Source organism: Saimiri boliviensis (genome assembly GCF_048565385.1).
Source record: "Saimiri boliviensis isolate mSaiBol1 chromosome 19 unlocalized genomic scaffold, mSaiBol1.pri SUPER_19_unloc_1, whole genome shotgun sequence".
In the NCBI taxonomy this organism is placed as follows: Eukaryota; Metazoa; Chordata; class Mammalia; order Primates; family Cebidae; genus Saimiri; species Saimiri boliviensis.
In genome coordinates this window covers 1,404,556-1,429,479 of record NW_027412502.1, presented here as the reverse complement: position 1 = coordinate 1,429,479, position 24,924 = coordinate 1,404,556, and the positions used below count along the sequence as shown (strand labels likewise).

Below are 24,924 nucleotides of genomic sequence, written 5' to 3'. Positions count from 1 at the left end.
GAGCCTGGGAGGTGGAGGTTGCAGTGAGCTGAGATCATGCCACTGCACTCCAGCCTGGGCGACAGAGTGAGACTGTCTCTCAAACAACAACAACCAAAAAAAAAAAAAAAAAAAAAGGAAAGAAAGAAAGAAAAAAAAAAGTAGGAATAAGAAAACAGAAAACTCTGTCATTTTATAACTGAGAAATGATGATGATATATTATTTCCATGTAATTAATTTTTTTTAGTAAAATAAATAAATTTGTCCTTTGAGGTTTTCCTACCTTATGTATTTGACATTTGAGACCTTATTTAAAATATCTACCTTAAAATGATTTTCGATCACAGGAGGCAGTCCATTCTTTTATCCAAGAAAATTCTGGAAATTCCTAAAATGTATGTATACAATATGCATAACATGTACTGCAAATTGACCCATTGGCTGTGTTTGGGAGTTGTTTTGTTGGATTGCATTCTGATTTTGTTTTAAATCTGTGGAATTCTTAGAGTACTTCACTAAATCCAGTGGTTTCTCTGCATCATACTCTTCCTCCATCAGTTTACTTACAGGATGAATATAAACCCCTCATTTAATTTCCCCAAATTATATTTCAGGTGAGGCTATGTGTCATAGAACTTGAGTAAATGCAGATACATAGAGCAAAATAGAGGAAGTATATTGCACTGCTATTAGAAATAGTTTCTCTTAGTGTGTAGATACTAAACAAACCAGAGAGTTCATGCCTTCCTCCTGGTAGGTTGCTGCTCAGTCAGGGACATCTCAGCTCCATCAGAAAGTAACTTCTACCATCTGGTACCACGTATACCAGGAGACAATCTTCCTGGATGCCAGAAAGAATAGCAGGTCCCCTCCCCTGTTGTCCAAGGAAGTCGTGCTTATTTAATGATCTCGTATGTTTGACAGTGATAGTAGCCATTCCTTTATAAAAACCGCATACCCCACCTATGATGATGTGGTTAGACTTTCCTGACCCAAGAAACACATTCACGATAGTCGCTATACATTTCTAAAAGATAAAACTATTTAGTCTTAACTTCATATGTAATACCAACATACGACTAAACATAGTTCATACTATGTTTAGTTTGGACTGAATATATTTATGTGGGGATGGGGGGAAAAGGATCTAACTTTCCAAAGGCAAGTGATCCTAAAAGTAAGAATACTCAATTTACATTCACATACAGGATATATAATATTTCCACCTGCAGCTTCTGCACTGAAAATTGTTGAGATTCCATAGTTTTTCAAAGTCAATATACTTGCTTTATATTTGTGTAACTAAAGAATCTAGTCCTGTGAGTGTTTTTTTTTTCCAAAACACTCTATTACAGAAGTAAATTAAAGTTTTTTCCAAGGAAAAGAAAGCTGCTAGAAATGTGTTATTTTTTTATTTTTATTTTTAAATATGTTTATTGAGTTATAATTCATATATCATGCAATTAATTCATTTAAAGCATACAGTAATAGCTTCTAGTGTATTAATAGATGTGTACAACTATCACTACAGTCAACTGTAGTTTTCATAATCTGAAAAAAGTTTCCATGCCCTTTATTTATACACTCCCATTGCCCAATGCCTCCATCCCTAAGCAATCCCTGATATATTCTCTGTCTCTGTAGAATTGTCTATGCCAAACATTTCAGTAAAAATGTTGTATAGTGATGTATATTAGTTCATTCTCACATCTCTATAAAGAACTGCTCAAGACTGGGTCATTTATAAAGGAAAGATTTAATTGACTCACAGTTCTGCATGGCTTGGGGGGGCCTCAGGAAACTTAGAATCATGGTTGAAGGGGAAGTAAACACGTGCTTCTTCACACGATAGCAGGAAAAAGACTTGTCAAGCAAAAGGTGAAAAAGCTCCTTATAAAACCTTCGGATCTCACGAGAATTCACTCACTATCAATAGGACAGCATGAGAGTAACCACCCTCATGATTAAATTACCTCCCACCAGATCCCTCCCACCACAGAGAGGGATTATAAGAACTACAATTTAAAATGAGATTTGGGTGGGGACACAGCCAAACCATATCACAATGTAAGGTCTACTTGAGTGACTCCCTTCACTTGGCATTATGTTTTCAAGGTTAAATTTGGTGTGTATCACTACTTTTTTATGGATGATAACCATTGTATGGCTACCACATTTTTAAATTCATCAAGGTGACATGTGGAGGGTTTCTACCTTTTGACTACTGTTAGTAATGTTGCTATATAAATGTAGGTACAAATATTTGTGTGATCACAGATTTTTATTCCTTTGGGTACATACATAGGAGTGAAATTTCTGGGTCATATGTAAGTGGTAGCATAAGTTTCATTTTTCTTAAAGGTAAAATTATGATATGTACTTTGGTGCCAATTTTATACGTATGTATATATACACACATGTATCTCACATGAGATATATGCTATTTATAGTTAAAGAGAAAAGAGAGAAAAGGATAGAGATAAAAAGCACTGATAAGCCTACCATTTTGTAAAATATACTTTCAGCTCTTTCAGGTGTACATATCAATAATACATCCAAGTTTCTGTCATAATGTAGATAGTTTTATATGCTTCCTTTGATGCTTAACCTGATCATGGAAATTGGATTCATTATTACATCATGCAAAGGTATCATAGTTTATTTAACTGATTTCCTACTACTGGACATTGTGGTCATTTCAAAACCTGGTATTATTAATACTTATTTTAATATATAGAGTTGGTGCATACATTTTGGTCCTTGGAATAAATTCTCAAGAGTGGGATTGGTAGATCAAAGATGAACATATTGCTACATATTGCCCATTTGAATCACACAATTTTAAGGTCTTGTAAAACAAGGTCTTGTAAAACAAGTTTTTTTTTTTGTTTTTTTTTGTTTTGTTTTGTTTTTGAGACGGAGTTTCGCTCTTGTTACCCAGGCTGGAGTGCAATGGCACTATCTCGGCTCACCGCAACCTCCGCCTCCTGGGTTCAGGCAATTCTCCTGCCTCAGACTCCTGAGTAGCTGGATTACAGGCACGCGCCACCATGCCCAGCTAATTTTTTGTATTTTAGTAGAGACGGAGTTTCACCATATTGACCAGGATGGCCTCGACCTCTTGACCTCGTGATCCACCCGCCTCAGCCTCCCAAAGTGCTGGGATTACAGGCTTGAGCCACCGCGCCCGGCATAAAACAAGTTTTTATAAAACCTGAATGAGAAAACATATGAAAGGGCACTATCTAAACCAGGGTAGTCCTCATGTAATTATTTGAGCAATTCGAGTTGTGGGGAGAGACTGGTATTGTGATAGAAATTTTAAAAAAGAAAAGAAAATAAACGATGTGAAGCATCAAAGAGAAATGGTGAATAATGGAAGCAATGCTGATAGTTTGACTCAGAATGGTAGAAACTAAATGGCAAGAGAGATGATGTGGAGTTGGCTGTAGTAATCTTTTTCTAATCTTGGTTTTCTAACAAAACATCTGTGCTATTTTTAATATAAGCCACATTTAATTAAGTACGTGAAAACACAAAAACATATAGCAACTGTTCTTTAGCAAATGACGGTGGCTCTGTTGGGTTGTCCACAGAGAAAATATGTCTACCCTTTCAGTTTATGGAGAAAATACAGCTAAATCTTACCCTAATGAACCAAGGTAATTGGAAAGGAAGTCAAACAAAAAGTAACAAAGTCTTTATTTATTTATTTATTTATTTATTTATTTTTGGCGAAGATGTGTGTGAAACAAGAGAAAATTCTCATACAGAAGACAATAATTTAAAAACCAGTAAGCATTGCTTCAAGTCCTTTCTAAGAAGCACAACCTAAAATATGGAGGAGAACGTAGATCTTATATCTATGTTCTAGATCTTAGACCTATGTTATTTTAGATCTGTGTTCTCCTTAGATCTCAATACTATTGCAATATTTCCTAAAGTTCTGAAGAAGTTGGTTCAACAGAAGGAATGTAGCAAAAACATTAAAGTTCGTCAATGTTTTGTTTTGAAAGTGGGTAGCCTTCACAACTTTTATTTGCATTATCTATGTTTGTCTCACATGTGAATGTATATATTCAATGACATTTTTATTGCTTACTTTTTTTTAACTTCTATGTTATGAGAACTGAAATTTTTCAGACATGCTTTTCCACACCTTTTTTTTAGAAATAAAATTTCTGTGTTTGAAGACGTCTGTGTTGGAGAAGACTTCCCAGAGGCAGGACGGACATAAGTTGGTTTTAAGGATGCATTTGCTTCCCTAGCCTAAAAATCAAACACTACATGAAGTAAACCAAAGTTCTGTTCTCAGATTTGGAACACAACACTTCTGGGACTGTTTCTTGGCAGCCTCTATAAATACATATAAGCTCACATTATAGTGTGGCATAGCAGGAAATTCTAGAAGTCAGTGGTCAGAGTTAAGAGAAAGAGCCAGATGCAGTGTTATGAACCTGTAGTCCCAGCTACTCAGGAGGCTTGAGGTGGGAGAATGGCTTTAGCCCTGGAAGTTGGAGGCAAGCCTGAGAATTTGAGACAATCCTGGACAATACAGTGAGACCCTATCTCTTAAAAAAAATTAATAAAATGAAACAAGAAGAGGATCTAATGTAGCTGAATATTGAGAAAGTGCAGAATACACAGAGCCCAAAAGGGGAGATATTTTACATAGGCAAGTGACTCGAGGCATTTTCTGATTGGTCTTCTCCATGCTCCTTGCCTAGCAATCTCCATGGCATTCACCTGAAAGCCACCATGTCAGTGAGTAGTTATGGGTGAAAGGCATTCTGGAGGTCTTGGGGAACATGGCTAAAATGGGCTTATGACATTCTCCCAATTCATGTCACTTACTTCTCCTAAATCCATTTTCTGTTGTTGGTACCACTTATATTACTTCTTCACTAAGTGTCTGCATTCATAAAGTTCCTACCATAAAAATAGGAATCTGTTTTCTTTAGAATATCACAGATTCTCAAGGAACAAAACAATGTAACAGTGATTAAAAGTTCATATTCAAAAGGCAGTTACTGGATATTTCTTTTCTCAGCTAAATGTAATGTTCACTTATCTTGACTTTTAAGTAGCAAAGAGTAGGGATCCTTAACATAAATCTCAATGTCTAATCTCTAAATTAAATGTATTTAACCAGATTGTCAATCTTGTGTGATTTCCTAAAACAAACACAGGATTATTCAAGTATTGAACTCTGATAAAAAAATGTGCACTGGCTTCCAATTGCCCTGGTTTTAGACTGGCATTTAAATCTATTTGACTGATTTGCCCCCAGTCTTCTATTCTAGCTTGCTTCCTACCATTTCTCAATATAAATCCTCCACTGACTCAGTCAGTCTCCTAGTTATTCTACAAACATAACTTTTCTTCTCTTTTCATCCTGTGTGCTTTCTCCTTCCTGTAACACTCATTTTCTTATCCAAATACTACTATTTTTATTCTAGAGCCATATTAATCTCTTCTTTGCTCTTTGGGAAGACTGGGACCTTGGAATGAGAGGATCTTTAGTAGTGTAACCACTTTGGACCAGTTATTTACAACTTCTGTAGGCTTTAATTTTTTCATTTGAAAAAAGGGGCTCATAAAAGTACCTGGCTCATAAAGGTTTTGTGAGGTTTCCTTGAAAACACTTAACTTGTTGGCACACAGTAAACATTCAGTGGATGATGATGTTGAGAAAGATGATGAATCTTGGCTTATGTAATTGTGTATTTGGTCTTTGTCAGGATAGACATGCCTTATGTTTTAATTCATATCAGTATGAAAGATCAGGGGGTCTCACTGTATTGTTAAATTTTTCTTTCTATACACCAGTGTGTGATTTTTTAAAAAATTTCCAAATATCCCCTTCCACCTTTGTGAAAAAAATAAGCTAATCTCTATGAGAAAGAAAGTCTCTCAGTGTTTGACAGAAAGCAGCCAATTTCAGAACTACAACTTCTCTGGCTGTCTCCTTAGCTGTGCTTTATTTCTCAGAGTTCTGAGCCCATTCCACTTTCTCTTCAATCCTCCCTGGCTCACAGTAGTAAACTCAAGCATGATTTATTAAAGTGGAATGAAATAACTATGTCATGCTTCTTGCCTGCAAGCACATGAGTTTTGATGCCTTTCAAGATGTATTAGACAGGCAGGTGGTTGGTAATCATCCTACTCTGCCTCATCGGGTGACATTTAAATAATCACACTCAAATCTGCAGTAACTACAGAGGAGCTTTTCAAGTGAATTATTATTTACTTCATACTACAGTTTATTAGGCATACAGATAAATAAGGGAACATTTTCATGACATACATGCTATTGAATGCAGTGAACATCGAGAAAGCAACTTGATTTCTAAAAATTCCTACAGTTACCAGTGAACAAAAAGAATACAACTGAATGGGGAAATTTTCAATTCTTTTCCAGGTTCAGGTTGTCTGGCAGCTTATTTTTAGAGATGCCTAGGACACTGAAATAACCGATGATTCATAGGAAGATTCTTTTTTGACTTGCAATTATGTCCACAAAAAATATAGAGTTAAAAAAAAATTAACCTGGACTACTAGAATATTTTCCCTGAAGATCTCTCAGTAGAATGGGGAAGACATTTTTATTTTCAGTAATTATTTATGTGGGTTCTATTACTATTCACCATGTTAAAAATTAATACTGAGAAATGCTTAAAATATGTGTACAGTTATCTTAATATAATTTATATTTTAAGTGTCTATGAAAAATTTTATTTTTCAGTAATAATGATGAGTAATATTTTTATTGTATAAATGTAAGGTGTACAACATGTTTCCATATACATCTGCATGGTGAAGTGCTTTTAACAGTCAAATACTTTAATAAATTACTACATTATCTTCCATAGTCACCTTTCCTTTTGACGTGTGTGTATGTGCGTGTGTGGTAAGAGTATCTAAAATTTATTGTTTTAACAAATTTCCAGAGTATACAATGTAATATCATCAACTATGATGCTTATGCTGTATGCTAGTTCTCTACCCATATTCATCCTGTGTAAATAAAAAATTTATACCCTTTGGCCCACATCTCCCATTTCTCCTGTACCTTTCCCAACTACCATTCTACTCTGCTGCTTTGTGTTTATGATTATGTTTTTAAGATTCCACATATAAGTGAGTTCATGTAGTATTTGTCTTCCTATATCTAGCTTATTTTACTGAACATAATTCATCCATGTTGCTGAAAACGGCAGGATCTCCTTTTTAAGGCCAGATAGTAATGTGTTGTATATGTATACCATGGTTTCTTTATCCATTCCTCTATCAGTAGATGCTTAGCTCATATCCCTACTTTGGCTTTGAGAATAATTCTACAATAAGCATGGACACACAGATATCCTTATAAGGTGGTGATTTCATTTCCTTTGGGGATATATCCAGAAGAGGGATTACTATGGTAATTCTACATGAATTGTTATATGGTAGTTCTACGTTGAATTTCTTTTAGGAAGCTCTGTAAAGTTTTCCAAAGTGGCTACCTAAATCTCCATTCCTACCAACAGTTTGTAAGTGTTTCCTTTTCTCTACACCCTCAGCACCACTTACCTCTTGTCTTTTTCATAATAAGCATCCCAACAGATGTTAGGGGATAAATCATTGTGGTTTTGATTTGTATTTCCCGAATGGCTAGTGATGTTGAGCACGTTTTCATATACTTGTTGGCCATTTTTATGTCTTCTCTGGAGATAAGTCTGTTGAAGTCCTTTACCTATTTTTTAATCAGGTTATTATTTTGTTTTGCTATTGGGTTCTTTGAATTCCTTACATATTTTAGGTGTTAACTTTTTAAGAGAGACTATGGTTGGTAAATCTATACTCCCAGTGTTTAAGTTGTCTCTTTAGCTTCTTTACCATGGTTTCATGATAAAAACAGTGTTGAGACAGACATATATCCAACTTGGTCATTGTGTGTAATTTCTTTGATGTGTTCTTGAGTTCATTTTGTGTGTGTTCTCTTGATGGTTTTTCCATCTATGTTCATCTTAGTGGCCTGTAGTTTCCTTATTGTGTCTAGCTTTGACATAGGAATGATGCTGGCCCAAAAAATGGGTTTGACAGTATTCCCTCTAGTTCTAAGCTTTAGAAAAATTTAAGAAGAATTTGAGATATGTTCCATGAATATCTCGTTCATTGCACGTTTTTAACATGATGGGATGTTAAATTTTATCAAAGGCTTTTTCTGCATGTATTGAGATAATCATTTGATTTTACTCCTTGGTTCTGTTTATATGGTATGTTTATTGATTTGCATATGTTGAACCAGCCTTGGATCCCAAGGATGAAGCCAACTTGATTGTGGTGGATAAGCTTTTTGATGTGCTGCTGGATTCAGTTTGCCAATATTTTATTGAGGATTTTCACATTGATGTTCATCAGTGATATTGTCCTGAAGTTTTGTATTTTTTGTTGTGTGTCTGCCACATTTTGGTATCAGGATGATGTTGGCCTCATATAATGAGTTCGAAAGAAGCCTCTCCTTTTCCATTGTTAGGAATAGTTTCAGAAGGAATGGTACAGGCTCCTCTTTGTACCTCTGGTAGAATTGGTCAGTGAATTTGTCTGGTCCTGGGTTTTTTTTTTTTTTTTTTTTTTTTTTGGTTGGTAGGCTATTAATTACTGCCTCAATTTCAGAACTTGTTATTAGTCTATTCAGCGATTTGACTTTTTCCTGGTTTACATAGAGGTAATATAGTATTCTCTAAGTTTGTACTTCTGTGGCGTCAGTGGTGATATCTCCTTTAATAACATTTTACTGTGTCCGTCTGATACTTCTCTCTTTTCTTCTTTATTATTGTAGCTAGGGTTTATCTATTTTGTTAATTTTTTCAAAAAATGAACTCTTGGATTCATTGATATTTTGGGGGTGTTTTTATGTCTCTGTCTCCTTCAGTTCTTGTCTGATCTTAGTTATTTCTTGTCTCCTGCTATCTTTTGGATTAATTTGCTCTTGCCTCTCTAGTTCTTTAAGTTGTGATGTTAGGTTGTCGATTTGAGATCTTTCTAACTTTCTCATATGGGCATTTGGTGCTATAAATTTCCCTCTTAACACTGCTTTAGCTGTATCCCAGAGATTTTGGTATGTTGTCTCTTTGTTCTTGTTGGTTTCAAAGAACTTCTTTATTTCTGCCTTACTTTCATCCTTTACCAAGGAGTCATTCTGGAACAAGTTGTTCAATATTCATGAAATTGTGTGGTTTTGAGTGAGTTTCTTAATCCTAGTTCTAATTTGATGGCACTGTGGTCTGAGAGACTGTTTGTTATGATTTCAGTTCTTTTGCATTTGCTGAGGAGTGGTTTAATTCAATTATGTGGTTGATCTTAGAATAAGTGTCATGTGGCACTGAGAAGAAGGTATATTCTGTTGATTTGGGGTAGAGAGTTATGTAGACATCTACTAGGTCCACGCGATCCAGAGCTGAGTTTAGTCCTGGATATCCTTGTTAATTTTCTCTCTCATTGATCTGTCTAATCTTGACAGTGGGGTGTTGAAGTTTCCCACTGTTATTGTATGGGAGCCTAAGTGTGTGTGTGTAGGTCTTAGGCTCAAGAACTTGTTTTATGAAACTAGGTGCTTCTGTTGTGGGTGTATATATATTCAGAATAGTTAGCTATTCTCGTTGAATTGTTTCCTTTAGCATATGTAATGCCTTTCTTTGTCTTTTTGACCTGTGTTTAAAGTCTGTTTTCTCAGAGACTAGGAATTGCAACCCCTAATTAATTTTTTTTTTTTTTTGGCTTTCTAGTTGCTTTGTAAATTTTCCTCCATCCCTTGGTTTAGAGCCTTTGTGTGTCTTTGCATGGAACATATCTCAAAATATTAAGAGCTATTTATGAGAAACCTACAGCCAAAATCATATTCAATGGGCAAAAGCTGAAAGCATTTCTTTTGAAAACTGGTACAAGACAAGGATGCCCTCTCTTACCACTCCTATTCAACATAGTATTGGAAGTTCTGTCCAGGGCAATCAGGGAAGAGAAAGAAATAAAGGATATTTAAATAGGAAGAGAGGAAGTCAAGTTGTCTCTGTTTGCAGATGACATGATTTTATATTTAGAAAACTTCATTGTCTCAGCCCCAAAACTTCTTGATCTGATAAACAACTTCAGCAAAGTCTCAGGATACAAAATCAATGTACAAAAATCACAAGCCTTCCTTTACACCAATGATAGGCAAGCAAAGAGGCAAATCTTGAATGAACACCCATTCATAATAGCTACAAAGAGAATACCTAGGAATACAGCTCACTAGGGATGTGAAGGACCTCTTCAAGGACAATGACAAATGGCTGCTCAAGGAAATAAGAGAGGACACCAACAAAGAAACATTCTATCCTTATGAATAGGAGAAATCAATATCATAAAAATGCCACACTGCTTAAAGTAATTTTTGGATTCAATGCTATTCCCATCAAACTACCGTATATATTTTACACAGAATCAGAAAAAAAAAAAAAAAAACTATTTCAAATTTCATATAGAACCAAAGAAGATCCTGTATACTCAAGATAATCTTAAGCACAAAGAACAAATCTGGAGGTATCATGCTACCTGACTTGACACAGTACTGCAAGGCTACAGTAACCAAAACAGCATGGTACTCTTGCCAGAATAGACCCACTGACTAATGGAGAAGAGAGGCCTCGGAAATAACACCGCACATCTACAACCATCTGATCTTTGACAATCCTGAAAAAAACAAGCAATGATGAAAGGATCTCCTAATCAGTAAATGGTTGCATCGCCGGGCGTGGTGGCTCACGCCTGTAATCCAAGCACTTTGGAGGCCAAGGCGGGTGGATCTCCTGAGGTCGGGAGTTCAAGACCAGCCTGACCAACATGGTGAAACCCTGTCTTAAAAAAAGAATAAATAAAATAAAATAAAATAAAAAGTAAATGGTTGCTACTTCAACTTTTTTTGTTAATGGTTTGTTGAACCTTTTTGTTTCTTCTTGATTTGATCTTACTAGATTGTGTGTTGCTAGAAACTTATGCATTTTCTCTAGGTTATTTAATGTTGGCATATGACTGTTTATAATAGTCCCTTATGATTCTTTTCATTTCTGAGGCATCTGTTGTAAGGTCTCCTCTCTAATCTGTGATTTTTTTGCTTTTCTTTTCTTTTTTTTCTGAGACAGAGTCTCGCTTTGTTGCCCAAGTTGGTGTGCAGTGGTGCCATCACGGCTCACTGCAACCTCCACCTCCCAGATTCAGGCAATTCTCCTGCCTCACCATCCTGAGTAGCTTGAACTACAGGGGTGTGCCACTACCCCTGGCTAACTTTTTTTAATTTTTAGTAGAGGTGGGGTTTCGCCATGTTAGCCAAGGTGGTCTTGGTCTCCTGACCTCATTATCGCCCACCTCCACCTCCCAAAGTGTTGGGATTACAGGCGTGAGACACAGCGCCTGGACTGTTATTTCATTTATTTGAATCTTCTGTCTGCCTTAGTTGGTGTAGCTAAAGATTTTTCACTTTTGTTTATTTTTGCAAAAAAAAAAAAAATTAAAAAAACCCACTTCTTTGTTTTATTGATATTTTTCCCATACTTTTTCTATTCTCATTTGATATATTTCTGCGCCGATCCTTATTGTTTCCTTCCTTCTGCTATGTTTGGGCTTAGTTTGTTCTTTTTCTAGTATCTTTTGGTGTAATGTTGAGGTGATCTTTGTTCTTTTAGATGTACATGTTTATTGCTATAAATTTTGCTTTTACAGCCGCTTCTGCTGTGTCTCGTAAGTTTTGGTATGCTTTGTTTCCATTTTTATCTCTGTATATTTATAAATTTTCCTTGTAATTTCTTTTTTTTTTTTTTCCTTTGGCACATTGGCTGTTCAGATGCATGGTTTTTGATTTCTTATATTGAGAATATTCCAGGTCTTTTTTTCCTGTTATTAATTTCTACTTTTATACCATTATAATCAGAAAAGATTTTGATATATTTTTAATCTTAAATTCGTTAATCTTGTTTTGTGATCTAACATATGATATATCCCGGAGAATGTTTCATTTGGGCGTGAGGAGAATATGTATCCTGTGAATGTTCTACATATATCCCTTAGGTCCATTTGATTGAAAGTATAGGTGAACAAAAAAAGTATAGGTGAAGTCCAACATTTTCTTTCTTTTTTTTTTTTTTTTTTGAGATGGAGTTTCACTCTTGTTACCCAGGCTGGAGTGCAATGGCGTGATCTTGGCTCACCACAAGTTCCGCCTCCTGGGTTCAGGCAATTCTCCTGCCTCAACCTCCTGAGTAGCTGGGATTACAGGCACGCGACACCATTCCCAGCTAATTTTTTGTATTTTTAGTAGAGACGGGGTTTCACCATGTTGACCAGGATGGTCTCGATCTCTTGACCTCGTGATCCACCCGCCTCGGCCTCCTAAAGTGCTGGGATTACAGGCTTGAGCCACCGCGCCCAGCCCAACATTTTCTTATTAATTTTCTCCTTAATCATCTTCCTATTGCTGAAAGTGTAATACTGAAATCTGTCCCGACCTGCAGGACAACAACAGGAGCTCGAAGGGAGGGAGTGGGGATGGATGGGCAGGAGACACGAAGAATGGAGACAAGACAGGAGTCTGATCAAGTCTCATTTATTGTTGCTAAGCTCACAGCTTAAATAGGCTCAGGCAGAGAGGCGGGGCAAAGGAAGCTTGCAGTTGGGAGATTCCGGCCTTCATAAGTTTCAAAACTGAAACTTACCAGCAGGAAACAGAAACTGAAACATTCAGTGGAGAAACAGAAACTGAAACATTACTGAAACTTATCAGCGGGGAAACAAAGACTTAAACTTTTCAACAGGAAACATTAAACTGAAACTTACTAGCAGGAAAACAGGAACTGAAACTGAAATTGTGCAAACTGCAACAGATCATAAAATGGCGGCTATTGCTGCCCAAGAAATCTCCTTCAATTATTGTATTGCTGTCTATCTCTCCCTTCATATCTGTTAATATTTGCTTTATACTTTAGGTGCTCTGATGTTGGGTGGTGCATATGTATTTATAATTGTTATATTTTCTTTTCTTACAGTTTTGAATATAAAGCCTATTTTATCTGATAAATAGCTACTCCTGCTCTATTTTGATTTCCATTTGTATGGGAATTGTTATATTTTCTTTTTTTACAGTTTTGAATATAAAGCTATTTTATCTGGTAAACAGCTATTCCTTCTCTATTTTGATTTCCATTTGTATGGGATATCTATTTTCATAATTTTATTTTCAGTCTACGTGTTTCTTTACAAGTGAAATGAGTCTCTTTTAGGCAGCATGTAGTTGGGTCTGTTTTAAATTTATGTAGCTGCACTGTATATTTTATTAATTTTAGACCATTTACACTTAAAGTAATTATTGATTGGTAGAGATTTACTATAGATATTTTATTTATTGTTGTCTGGATATTTTATAGATTATTTCTTTCTTCTTGCAGTCTTTCTTTGTAATTATGCAATTTTCTGTAGTAGTATGCTTTGATTATTTTTTTCTCTATTTTGTATCTACTATAGATGTTTGCCTTGGGGTTACCATGAGGCTTATGTGAAACATCTCATAGTTATATCCAACTTAACTGCACTCACATAGAAGAGGTGGAAATTTCTAAATGAAGCTTACAACTGGGAGTTCAGGTGTTTATGTTTTAGGAACCTTCAAAATTTATGAGATCTCTAGAGCTGTAGCTGCCACTGTAATGAGCTGCAAGGATTCATTTCCTGCCAAAGGGTAGCTTAACTACCTCTCTTATGGAACCCAACAGTGACTCAGACATTCAATCATTTCTCTGGTCATTCATTTACAAAAGATTGATTAAACTACTCGGGGTCAGACACTGCTTCATGGCTTAGTGATACCAGTGTAAACAAAGCGCATTTGCTCCATTGTAGCAGTTGTATGGTGGTATAAAAGCTAAACATGATATGGGAAGCTTTTCAGAATTAAAATTGTGACCTTGGGCAAATCTAAACCTCTCTGATATTAGTATCTTCAACTATAAATTGGGATAATATCTGTCCAAATAAATTGTCTTTAGATAATCAGATATGCTAATGTATGCTAATGCATGTGAGAATACTTTTTAATGTTTTAATGGGCTTTTTTTTTTTAATTTGCTTTAAAAAAAAAACAAAAACAAAAAACACAGACAACTGGTTAAATAGCATTTCTTTTCAAGTGTCCAACGTGGTAAAGAAACATGATGACCAGAATGTCAAAGGGTTGAGCATGTCTTACGTGTTTTAAAACTAGATTTATCACTAGAACTGTTCCCAAAAGAAAGCACATTGACAATAATGAATTTGAGATCTGTCAAAACACAAGTGATAGAAATTCATTTTCACATTTTTAATGCTCTTATTAGGAACTTTTATTTTTCCCAAATGAAACATGGCTTTACCTTTTTATAGCTGTTCCAACATGTTTTTTTTTGTTTTTTTGTTTTTGTTTTTGTTTTTTTTTTTTTTTGAGACAGAGTTTTGCTCTTGTTACCCACGCTGGAGTGCAATGGCACGATCTCGGCTCACCGCAACGTCCGCCTCCTGGGTTCAGGCAATTCTCCTGCCTCAGACTCCTGAGTAGCTGGGATTACAGGCACCCGCCACCATGCCCAGCTAATTTTTTGTATTTTTAGTAGAGACGGGGTTTCACCATGTTGACCAGGATGGTCTCGCTTTCTCGACCTCGTGATCCACCCGCCTCGGCCTCCCAAAGTCCTGGGATTACAGGATTGAGCCACCGCGCCCGGCCAGCTGTTCCAACTTTTAAAATTATCCAGCATGTTCCTGAATTTAACAGGTTTGAATTTCTAAGTTACTCTCTACTTTTCCATGCATTGCAACCTGGAAGCAAATATGAAATCCATGAATACACAGTAATATTTTCAGCCATTTATTTGTTTACTGACTAACTTTTTCTCTGATTGGTAACATATTAAAGTAATATATTTAAAAATACTTGTACAGTTTGGTAAATGAATCAGTATGAATATATCTGACCCCAGGGATATTGTTACAAACGTCCAGTAGGCTAGGAAGAAATACGCTGAGAGAAAAGTATGCTGGTATAAGTTATCTGGTTATGATTTATTACAACCTTCTTGTCTGGATTAATTATTGTGTGAACAAATTTTAAAATGTCACATAAGTAATGTATCATGATGAAACTGTATAATTAAAATATGGTTTACCAGTTCCTTTTCTCAGATTATAAATTACTGACCTTGTGATTGTATTAGTGCAGCTTTGTTAATTTTTCTCATGTTTAATGTCTGCCCAGAGGAATAGATTTGTTTATAATATTAATGAACCAAAAGATGGATGGTGAGAGTTCATTGCCATGGTTGTTCTGATTTGTAAAAGGCTAATACAGTTATGTGAATTCAATGTTATGTTTATTTCTCTATTCTGTATCATCATCTAGTAGCTAAACAGATTGGAATTCCCTTTTGGGGTCATCGCTCACATAGAATAGCAAAGCTGAAAATCAGTCGTGCAGTGAGATTAAAATGGAGTGGTTAGGAACATGAAAGTGGGGGAAAATATGTGAACAGAAAGAGTATGAAAGAGTGGAAACAGAGTTAGTCACATGAAAGTAGTTCTGGAGGAAGGGTTCAGGAAGATATGGCATTTGCATAGGTCAGGTTCTGCCACTTCCCAGGGTTAGTCGATCTCATAGTTATCATATCCATGCCTAACTGACTGGGTTGTGTTGTATGTGTGTTTTTAATTCATAAGAATTAAAGTATAAATGGCCAACAGGTCTATACAAATATTCTCAGCATCACTAATAATCAGGGTTGTCATCTTCCCCAGTTAGGAGCGCTATTATTAAAAAGACCATAAATTCTTGCAAGGATGCTGAGAAAAGGGAACTCTTACATACTGTTGATGGGAGTGTAATTTAGTACAGCTATGAAGGTAAACAGTACAGAGATTTCTCAAACAACTAAAAATGGAACAACCATATGATCCAGAAATCCTATGGTTATAACTCCTGGTTATTTCTCCAAAGAAAAGGGAATCAGTGTATCAAAGGGAGACCTGCAACCCCACGTTTATTGCAGCACTGTTCACAATAGCTAGAATATCGAGTCAACCTGCGTGTCCATCAACAGATGAATGGTAAAGAAAATGTGGTATATATACACAAGGAAATTCCATTCAGCCATAAGAGAGAATAAAAATCTTTTCATTTGCAGCAACATGGATGACACTGGAGGCGATTAAAGTAAGAGAAACATTAGTTAGAAGAAATAAATACCTGTGTTCGATAGCACAGTAGGGTGACTATAATTAACAATATGTATTTCAAAATAGCTAGAAGATTTGAAATGTTCCCGACATAAATAAATGATAAATATTTGAGGTGATGAATATCCTAAATACTTGATCAATAACCTGATTTGATCCATTATACATTCCATGAGTATATCAAGGTATCATGTGTATGCCATAAAAATATACAAATATTATTGGTAAATAAACTACAAAGTATTATGTATAATAACCAACAAAAATAAAAGATCAAGGAAAAGTAATACTTTAAATCATGCAGGGAAATCTTCCAGTGAGTTCCTTCAATGAACAGGAACGGCCTTTCCCTCATGCCTTTTAAAATGTCAGCATCTTGTTAAGCTAAGTGGAACTTTTGTATTTAAACGCAGCACTGATTTGAATAATGTATTACCTTAAATGAAAACCAAACATTTCATAGTGATTGATTCAAATGCTGGGAAAAAAAACAGCAATGAGGCATTTTTGAGATATATTTCCTTTTTTCTTATCTGATAAGATTTGCAAGAGTATTATCAGTGTCCTACATTTTTTTCTTCACCTAATAGACTAATGTTAGAACCTAACCCAGGAGTAAGCTGTGACTCCATTGCATTCTCCATTAAGAAAAAATAAAATTTACCCAGGCCAAGGAGTCCAAGGCAGATACTGGACACTGCTAGATACTTCAGGACTAGGCAGCAGCTGCCTCAAGTCAGCAGATAGCTAATAAAGGGTCAGGCACATCCAGGATGGTAGACAGGTTTCAGAGACAAATAACAGTGGGTGGGAAAGTACAGCTACTGGGATTTCAGGCTTAAAAACATTCCAGAGATAAAGAGATGAGCAAATAAAGGGAGAAGAAAATGAGAAAGAAAGCCTAGTAAATGGTACTACAATCTGATCAGAGTGTAGAAGTCACTTGATTTCTGATATATTGGATGAGTCTCAGGTTATATGCCAATTAAGTACAATTAACACTTTAGCCATTTCTTTGCTTCAAATACCCATTTTTTTTTTTTTTTTTTTTTTTTTTTTTTTTTTTTGAGACGGGGTTTCGCTCTTGTTACCCAGGCTGGAGTGCAATGGCGCGATCTCGGCTCACCGCAACCTCCGCCTCCTGGGTTCAAGCAATTCTCCTGCCTCAGCCTCCCTAGTAGCTGGGACTACAGGCACTTGCCACCATGCCCAGCTAATTTTTGTATTTTTAGTAGAGACAGGGTTTCACCATGTTGACCAGGATGGTCTCGATCGCTTGACCTCGTGATCCACCCGCCTCGGCCTCCCAAAGTTCTGGGATTACAGGCTTGAGCCACCGCACCCAGCCTAAATACCCAAATATTTTATTCCATAATCAAATTTTCTTTTTTCCTGTTTGTCTTAACATTGTTTGGCCATGTTAAACATGTATTTATATTGGAGGAATCAAAGGTATCTTATATATTTAAAAATAATTCTGTATAGTACAGTTCTTGTTAGGGTATAAACACATTTGATTGAAGAATTCTCTTTGCTTTTAGATGACACTAAGAGAAAAAATACTGCAAAGTGATTAAAAAAAATTATGGTGCAAGTAAAATAGCAATATTAACTTTTTGCTGTTAGTATGCCAGGGTTACTTAAAGTTTGTTGTAGATTGACTACCACAGAAAACAGACTCAGATGGAAATGAGTGTAAAGGATGTTTCTTAGGGAGTGGTCTTGGGCTCAGCACTTGGGGTGTGGGGAAAGGAAAGAATTAGGGTTGGGCAGAGGAAGAATTGGAGCTGTGATGCATTGCAACAGGGATGCAGCTGACTCCAAAGGGAGCCCTGAAGCTTGGGTAGCCTCCCAGAGTTGTTCCTCTTTGGGAAGAGGAGCTTATTGTTTATCTCCAGTACTTGGGTAGGGATTCACTGGAGAAGAGGTAATCTCTTTCAGCGAGGTCATACCCAGCTCGGGGTACATGTCCTTGAGTCTTGAAGGAAATAGGGCAGAGAGATCTGGGCACTGCAGTATTTATGACAATTCCTCCGTATTTCTATGGCCGTTTGTCTCATATAATTTCTCAGGGTGGCTCGTTTAGGACTCTGGTGGGACTTTCTCTTTGAAGAAACTTGTAAGGTTATAAGGGAAAAAGGTTAGTAGGAGAAATTGCAGCCCTAGCTGCTACTGGGGAGGCAGAGTTCTAGGCTAAACTCTCTGATTCATTCTAGAGCCCTTCACCTTAGTTCTTATAATGGTAGAAGGATGCTAACTTTGTGGGTAGCCCACAACTTCCTTCCTGTGGGCACCAAGTTCGTGTTTACTTTTCTTAGGCTATGGCTATGGCAATTATGGGTTTATGATTAAAATTAGATGATGAAATACTAATGTCTGCGAACCACCTTGGTATTAAGCTGATTGCTCACTTCTCAAATGTGTAATAGCAGCTTTCCTCCTGATGATTAGGCCATGTACCGTTTCCCGGATGGCAATTATCCCTATTCTGTTTGTTGTTGTTGTTGTTGGCCCTAAACACAAAGTGCCCAAAATGTTAAAGTGGCAGCTGTATTTTCTATCTGCTGGTGGAAGAGTTCTCTACACCTGTGGTGCCCAGAATTGTGGAAATGGGAAGCACGCATTCCAGAAGTGGGTTACTGGGGGTGATAGTAACAGAGCCATTGTGGCTTCCATGCCTTAATTCTGAGACCCATATATTTTTTCTTTGTGGGATAGTGCATCAAATAATGGTCATTGATTTAGCATGCACATTTATACTGGAGGATGGGGCCCTATTGTTAATTTCTAATAATGTTTAGAAATTTTACAAATGTTTCTAAACATTATTAGAAATTAATGTCAATGCCACTCAGAGTTTGTGAACACTGCTCTGTGTACATATCGTCTAATGGAAGAACGCTAGGAAAAACTCCCGGGAGCATAAACATCTTAAACAGAACTTGCCGTTGTGTATCAAAGACTCTGCTAATGATGCAGTCTCCCAGTACAAACAATACGTATGACTTGTCCTCAGCTTCTCAATCTGGGTTTGCTCTATAGCAGAACTAGAATTTAAAACACCATGTCGGCCAACTCAGTGAAGTTCAATTGTTGGTAGAATTTCTGCTTCTGAATTCTTATAGTTTAAATGATGGCCGGTGTGTTGTAAGCTCCAGAAACTTCTTTGAAAATGTGTGGGCAAAAAAAAAAAATCTTTCTCTAATAGCTGTTGAAAGAATGCAGTCTCACTAAAGGGAATTAGACTAGGGGATATAGATTTAATTTCATTCACTTTGATTTAAAGCAAAATATGGTAAGAATTTGATAAATTTATGAACCCAAACTAACCAGAATCCTCAACTTAATTTTTGTTGTTGTTGCTACACTCATATTTCATGAGAAGGAGAAAAAGAGTAGAAACTAGTTCACACTCGAGATTTATGTCCCTCCAAAAATCACCTTCCAGGGATACATGAATCCTGTACAGATTCAATCCAGTGTTCACATCCCATATTTACAATCCCTATTCAGAGGTAATAATGTTTAAAATAATGACTCAGAAATATTATAAAATGTAAAATGATCAAAGGAAGATTCAGTAACGTTCTGGAGACTGTGCCTATTTAGGAAAGAAAATTTGCCTATGTACTTAAAAAATCACACACCACACAACTGAACAGATTGACAAATGTTCTAAATTAACTCTGAGTTAATCTAATAATCAATTTCCAAAGCATTCTACTCACCTATGGTCTTACTCTGCTTGATTTAACCCATACCTCACTTGGTGGCATCTATGTCCTCAGTAGTTTAGGCAATTTTTTCTCAAAGCCCCATGTCATCAGCAGTGCAAGGTTAGAGGTATCCTGGTTCATACATGTGTGTGTCTTTCCACACGTCAGACTTCTATTGAAGAAGAACTCATCCTAATTCTCTTAGTTCTCCAGAGAATTTCTAATCACAAAAGCCATGAGCTACAAGGAGTTCCCAAGGAGACAGTTCTCCTTAGCACTTCCCATTCACTCCATAGTTAGAGACATGGGGAACACAGACTCAATCCATTCGACAAGTCAGTCTATATTGCATACCACACATAATAGTATATTTAACCAATATATAAATATTATAGGTTAAATATTCCACAACAAACAAGGTAGCACTTAACATCAAGAGGACAAAGAGATAGGAGAAAGGGTAAAAGAGCAAGTCCCAGTGGGAGTGAAGAAGACAAAAGGATTCCTGGTCTGGTCCATTGGTGTCCCAAGGAGGAGACTTTGATTTGGAAGAGCCTTTAGAGATGCCATATATGGCACCTCTAAAGTTTAGAGCTCTGCTTTGGAAGCAGAGCTGAAGCCATCACTCTGGTCTTCCTCTTCTTAGGCCAATGCCCCTATCTACATGTGTCATTTTTTGCTTCATTCCAGATTGGCAAGATTGTAATAATGAAAGATGACAGGGTTGCTTATGCACCTTGTATTCTTGTCTATTATAACTATAAACCTGAGTATATGTTTCCCAGAATAGTTAATCATCTAGTAGAAGAAGATAGTGTGATTTCTTGTCCTGTAAATCATGAAAACACACCTCCTGTACCTTCTCTTAATGTTTGCCATATTGTTTTTCAGGCTACAAGGAATTGGTCTCAGTGTCATTGTGTATAAATACTGCCCATTGCTCTCTCCTTATTAGTAGAGCTGACTAACATTACAAGGTAATAATTGGTTATACTGTATGAGGAGAATAACAGTTTATAACAATATTACTTGCAATAAACTTCATATTTTCTTTTCCTATTCAGTGAAGCAATTGTTTGGCTTTATGGCTACACAGACAGTTTTTCTTTCATAGCTAAGTTTATTTTGTCATAAGGCAATCAGGTGGCACAAAAGTATTAACAACTACAGGAAACCAACATCTAGCAAAGAAATTTGAAAATCATGCTCACCCTGAATAAACAGGTGCCTTAAAAAAAAATTCTTCCGACTTTTAACATCAAACAGAAAAGTTGAAAAAGAAGTACTGTAAAGACACATGCGCCCTTTATTTAGATTCACAGATTAACATTTTCTGGGATTGGCTTTGTGTGTCTCTTTGTCTTTTTTCTTCTTCACATACACACTCATTTTCTCTCTCTTACATACACGTACATATACATGCACACACACATTTTGGGGAACTCTGAACTGCTTGAAAGCAAATTGCATACATCAAGATTATACAAAAATACTTAAGGGATTCTTCCCAAAATTAGCACATTCTTTTATATTACTAAAGTAACAATCACAAGACATTTGCTACTGATAATTAATATTATGTAGTATACAGTCTAAATTTAAATGTCTCCACTTGCTCTCAAATATTCTTTATATTAGTCAGGGATCTTATATTGGATTTTTTGGTCATGTTTATTATTTTCATCAGTCTAGAATATTGCTTTCCCTCCACGCTTTTCCCTCATCTTTTACAGCCTTGACATTTTTGAAGACTCCAGACCAATTGTCTCATAGAATATTTCTCAAACTGGATTCATCTAACTGTTCTTCTGGATTAGACAAAATGTTTAGGCAAATATTATGTTTCCCATTTCATTGTATTGGGAAGTTTATAATGTCACTTTATCTCAATATTTGTGAAGCTAAGTTTCATCTCTTCGATTTAAATTGCATACTTAATAAACATTTGATGGATAATAGAGATATATGAAGGTCCTTTTCCTAACAATATGTTAGTGTATAGTGCTAGGAGTAATTTCATGCCAGAATCTCATATTACCTTGATGGTATTTGCAAAATGGTATTTTTAAAATTCAGACATTTTTCTAGATCAGGAGCCAGTAGATTTTTCCAGTAAAGAGCAACATTCTAAGTCTTTTAGGCTTTGTGGGCCACATATGGTCTCTGTTACATATTCTATTTCTTCTTTAGCTGTGTAAAAATTATTAGCTCATGGACTGCAGGAAAATGGTCTGCAGCAGGATTCGGGCCATGAGTAGTAGTTTGTGAAAGTCCTGTTCTGTGTTATAAAGAAGAGCTTTCCTTTTCCTTGTAACACCTGTGTGCGTGTGTGTGTGTGTGTGTGTGTGTGTCTGTGTCTCTCTTTGCGTGTGTCTGTGTCTGTGTCTCTGTGTGTGTGTGTGTCTCTCTGCGTGTGTGTGTGTGTGTGTGTCAGAGGGAGAGAATGAGATTCTTTAATAACTTTATTTCTTTTATAGAGTTGGTCTTTAAGTTTTTTGTTTTTTAAATAAATACTGTTTGGATTTAACTTAGGTAAATAACACTGTCTTAAGAAAATTTCAATTTCATTTTCTTCTATGCTTTCTGATACAATAGCCACTAGCTGCATGTGACTGTTCAAATTTAAACTAATTATAATAAAATTATAATTAGAAATTAAATAAATTAATAATTAGAAAAAATTTAGTTTCTCAGTCACATGAGCCACATTTAAGTGTACAAGTATTCACTCAACACACGTAGCTAGTGGCTACATATTGAACAGTGCAGATGTAGGATATTTTTATAATTTAGAAGTTGAATTGGATAGTAATAAATGCAGATTTCAAATGTATTTGCACAGAGTTGTGCAAAATAGTACCTCATAATTAGAGATAACATAATTTTTTTCTTTTCTTTTTTTGCTTTTATGCTTATTTCCCTTCTTACTAATTTGTCTATTTCCTTTTTTTAAGGTACCAAAGTATTTATTATATCCACTATTTTTTTGTTTTTATCTCACATTTTCCTTTCCTTATGCTTCCTTTGATTTAGTTTATCAGTTTTTTTTTTAAACTTTTATTTTAGGTTCAGAGGTACCTGTGCAGGTTTATTATATAAGTGTCACTGGGGATTGTAGTACAGATTATCTAGTCACCTATGTGGTAGGCACTGTACCTCATAGGTAGTTTTTCAGTCCTGACCCTCCTCTTTTCTTCATCCTCAAATAAGTCCCAGTGTCTATTGTGTCCATGTGTACTTAATGTTGAGCTTCTACTTGTGAGAACATGTAGTATGTGGTTTTCTGTTCCTCTGTTAGTTCATGTGAGATAATGGCTTTTACCTTCATCACTGTTGCTGCAAAGGACATGACCTCATTCTGTTTTATGGCTCCATTATATTCCATGGTGTGTATGTACCACATTTTCTTTATCAGTCTACCATCAATGGGCATTTAAGTTGGTTTCATGTCTTTGCTATTGGGAATCATGCTGCAATGAGCATACGCACGCATGTATCTTTTTCTTTTCTCTGTTATCTTTCTTCCCTCCCTCCCTCCCTCCCTTTCTTCTTTCCTTCCTTCCTCTCTTTTCTCTCTCTCCCTTTGCTTTTCTCTTTCTCTTCCTCTGTTTCTTTCTCTTATCTTCCTTCCTGTCTTTCTCTCTTTCTCTTTCTTTTTTCTTTCTTCCTCCCTCCCTCCCCCCTCTCCTTCTTTCCCTCCTTCCCTCCCTCCCTCCCTCCTTCTCTCTGCTTCTGTCACCCCAGCTGGAGCACCATCTTGCCACATTGCAAGCTCCACATCCCAGGTTCAAATAATTCTCCTTCCTTAGCCTCCCAAGTAGCTGGGACCACAAGCATCAGCCACCAGATCCAGCTAATTTTTGTATTTTTTATTAGAGGCTGGGTTTCTCCATGTTGCTTAGGTTATCAGGCTGGTCTTGAACTCCTGACCTAAGGTTATCTGCCCACCTTGGCCTCCCAAAGTGCTGAGATTGCAGGTGTGAGCCACACACCCGGCCTTCACCACTCCCTTTTGTATCCCCCAACTCACACCTTGCCCATGCCACTCATGCATACCCCCTGCCTTTCATCAAGGTCATTTGTGAGTCCTGCACTAAATGGCCTTCAGTCCAGAGACCAGACATCAGACAGCAATCTGGACCTCTTCCTTGATGGGAGGTGAAACCTCCAAAAGAGGAAATGCCTGCTATGGAGCCTGCAGGCTAAACACAATGACTCTACAGGCAAACAGCTAGAACCGTACTGAGTAAAATCTCCAGCTAGAAAGAAAACTTCCCAATCAACTCTTCCCTGATCCCATTTTACAGATGGAAACATTAAAGCTCAGAGGAGAGGAGACAGAGCAGGCATTGGAACCATAGTCTCCTGGCTCCAAAGCCAAGTTCTGTCCACCCAGCCAGACTCTATCCTTCCTTCTATAAATGTTTATAACAGTATGTGCTGGGCACTCTCGTTAGGCCCTTTTACACATATCACTCAGTCTGCTTTTCCCATTCATTTGACAAGTGTTTACTGAGCTCCTACTGTGTGTCGGAGCTGGACTCGATACTAGGGACATATTGGTAAAAAACTCAGGCAAAGTCTACCCACCTGGGGTTCTTACAAGACAAAGAGAGGGTTGGTGTCATGGGAAAGGCTGTGAATGTAAAGAATAAAATGGTGGGGTCAGACAGAAAGGGTGGTCAGGGATGCTCTCTGCATGGAAGGGGCATATTCTTGGCTTTGAGACCCAAATGCCAAAATACCTGTGAGCAGCAGGCCATGCCCATTCAGTAACAGAGCTGAGCCACAACCCTCCATAGATGCCAAACCAAACACCAGATCAGGTCAGCAATGAGGGACAAAGACCATGGCCGGCAAGGGTCTTGCCACCTGAGCTCACAAGGGGATTTTTGTTATGCTTCTTTTATTATTATTATGATGGTGGGGTTGGGGGTCCTTAGTGCACAAGACACACTC

General features: G+C 36.7%; 1 long non-coding RNA gene across 1 annotated transcript in view; it reads left to right on the top strand.

Moving 5' to 3' along the window:
• The window catches only part of LOC141583193 (uncharacterized), a 69,208-nt gene extending 48,307 nt beyond the window's left edge, over positions 1-20,901 (top strand). Inside the window, exon 4 of the long non-coding RNA XR_012515900.1 lies at positions 20,857-20,901. This is a non-coding gene — a long non-coding RNA (uncharacterized LOC141583193). The remainder of the gene's footprint in view (positions 1-20,856) is intronic.
• Positions 20,902-24,924: the final 4,023 nt, after the last annotated feature.